The sequence below is a fragment of the Lissotriton helveticus genome, chromosome 5_1 (genome assembly GCF_964261635.1).
Source record: "Lissotriton helveticus chromosome 5_1, aLisHel1.1, whole genome shotgun sequence".
Lineage (NCBI taxonomy): Eukaryota > Metazoa > Chordata > Amphibia > Caudata > Salamandridae > Lissotriton > Lissotriton helveticus.
In genome coordinates, this window is record NC_136065.1 from 1,135,389,986 (window position 1) to 1,135,393,109 (window position 3,124).

Here is a 3,124-nt window from a genome sequence, read left to right on the forward strand (position 1 = left end):
ACATTTCCATGTGAGTCCTCTGCTCCACTTCTGACCATTGTGATGACTCCAAATCATTGCCCAACAAACAATCAACTGGGAGGTCTGAACTGACTACAACTTTCTTTTGTCCCTTCACTCCACCCCAGGAGAAAGCCTCAATTGCCACACTATGACTAGTAGTGACATTGCTGGCATTGGTCACCAGGAAATCAGTACCTGGCATGATCTGTCCAGGGTCCACAAAGTTAGGTGTCACCATGGTGACACTGGCACAAGTGTCCCTATAGGCCTGAGCCATTTTGCCATTAATCAAAGGCGTCTGCCTGTATTTGCCCAAAGTATTGGGACTTATCTCAGGGGTTATATCCATATCCTCTGTACAGACAAGGACAGCCTGAGTGAGTGTGCCAACTAAGTTGTCAGACCCCTCAGTTCCCAAGGTTAACCCAACTAATGCCTTTGGAGGTACACTACCACTACTGACTGTACTAGGGGGTGCAGTTGCCTTAGGGGCTGTAGTGGCAGGAGTTTGTCCTCCTCTTTTGGTGCACTCACTAAACCAGTGAGATTTACTTTTGCAGTACTGGCACCACCTTTTTGACTGGCCTTCTTGAGTCTTCTTCTTCTGGGAAGCCTGACCCCCACCCTCTTTGGTTTGTTGGGGACCTGGTGAAGACTTCTGGTCATTTTGTTCACTCTTTGCATTACCCTTCTGGTCTGCTTTCTTCTGACCACCCTGGTTCTGGTTCTGGTTCTGCTTGATCCTTGTCCTGACCCATTTGTCTGCCTTCTTTCCCAATTCTTGGGGAGAGGTCAGATCTGAATCAACAAGGTGCTGGTGCAACAACTGGTTCTGACAATTGTTTAAAATTTGTTCTCTCATCATAAGATTATACAATCCTGTGTAATCTGTAACCTTGCTACCCAGCAACCAGCCCTCCAAAGCCTTAGTGGCACTATCCACAAAGTCAGACCAGTCCCGAGACTGAGTTTTCTGGGTGTCTCTGAACAGCAACCTGTACTGCTCAGTGGTTAAACCAAACCCATCAATCAGTGCATTTTTCAGGACCTGGTAATCATTAGCATCCTCCACTCTTGTAGTGAGGAGCTTATCTCTACCTTTGCCATCAAAGGAGAGCCACAGTATAGCTGCCCACTGACTTCGGGGAATGCACTGCACAGTGCAGGCCCTCTCCAAAGCAGCCATCCATTTCTGGATATCATCCCCTTGCTTAAAGGGGGGCACTATTTTAGTCAGGTGTTTAGTATCTAAACCCTTCTCTCTATCTCTTGGGAGATTGCTGCCACCAGTGGGAGCTAACCCACTCATCTGCTGCTCTCTTGCCAGGGCAAGCTTCTCTTTGGCCAGGGCAATTTCTTCCCTTTCAATCCTCAGAGTAGCCTGTCTCATTGTCAAGGCTTCCAGAACCATAGCTTGCATTAGATCAGTGCCAGCAAAAACTCAACGGTCATTAAAGCAGGTCTCCAAATATCCACATTGGAGAAGGCAGCATAGAGTGACCACGTTGTTCCTGCAGCGTTGTGTACAGAACCTGAGGAAGCGAGTATTCCAACATGGCCGCCGAGGGAATTTACGAACAGTGAGGAGTGAGCGTTCTAGTCTTCGAGAGCGCGTGAGCAGCGGTGGAAATGAAGCGCACGGCTGCTCTGGAATCTGCGCACTTCAACTGACCTCTTCACCGGAGTCATAGCGCGGCTCTGAGTGAAGTTCTTGTTCTGAGGAAATTCCTGTCGGCGCTTCTTGTTTGTTGTTCTTATCGCATGCGCAACGTGGGATTCTGGCAAGTGACTTTAATTGAAGTATTTCGTAGTATGTTTGTAGTTAGTGCCACTTCATGGAATTCAGTTAGATATTTCTAGTACCAGAGTAGGGGTCTTCACCCTCCTTAGTTCAGTCAGTTTTACAGGACTTTATTAGCTTACTTATAGCAAGGTTTTAGCTATTCAGTGTCAACTACAGCGTTCACTCCTTGAGTCTGGACTTTCTCCATTCCAATTCCCTAAGAGTCTCGCATTGTCATTCTCCATTGATTCTTCGCCTTGGCCACTTGTGAAGATCAGAGTATTCCCCGACATCTACTACATCCTGAGGCTAGTCCAGGTCATACTGAGGGTAAGAGACTTCGCCTGTTATTTTCCAAGTAATTCACAGCAATTGTCCAGAGTGTGTCATAAGTTATTTTTCAGAGGTGGTGGGCATAGGATCCAGTGTCGACTCCAGTGTTACTTGAATCTTCTGACAGATTGAAGTGCCAACCTTTCACTCGAGTCGACATGACTGAGGGATTTGATATGAACTCCTTGGCGGGAATCCTAGAAGGGTTACAGGCCCAGCTTACGCGTTCCACAGAAGAGAATAGAGCCCTTAGGGATGAGGTAAAAAGGTCCCAACAAGAAACTCGTCACGTTCAACGGAAATTAGAGGAACTCCTAGCGGGAGCAACTCCTTTACCTAGTTTCAACTCCTCTCATACCTCAGGTGCAGAAGTGGCCACGCAAGTGATTCATTCGGTGGCACCTATTGTCCCTTTAGCCAACCCAGAACGCTTTAGCGGGGACCCCCATAAGGCCCAGATTTTCCTGACACAATGTTCCCTACATTTCTTGTGCAGATCAGTAGTGTTCAAAGAGGATCAAGCCAAGGTCGCATTCATGTTGTCTTACTTGAGCGGCGACGCCGCAGCCTGGTCTATGCCGTTGGTCTCTCGAAATGACGCAGCCTTATACGATTTCAATCGTTTCAAGAAAGAATTTCTACGAATATTCGATAGAAGAACGGCCAACCAAGCCACAGACAACGAACTCCTAGATCTTAAGCAAGGCAATCGAGAATTGGTAGCATATATAGCCCAGTTCAACAAATTAATCGTCGAAACAGATTGGCCTGACAGTAAACGTGCGGCGATATTCTATCGTGGTCTTAAAGATGAAATAAAAGATGCATTGGCACAGATTCCGAAACGTCCTCAGGAAATATCAGAACTTATAGATTTAGTTCTTCAAATTGAGCATCGATTGTTTGAAAGAAGGTCAGAAAAGAAGCGAGATTATAAGTCGTTTGTGCCACGCCTAGACCGCATGAGACCCGAACCCTCAAAACCTGATACGGGTACCGGAGAGG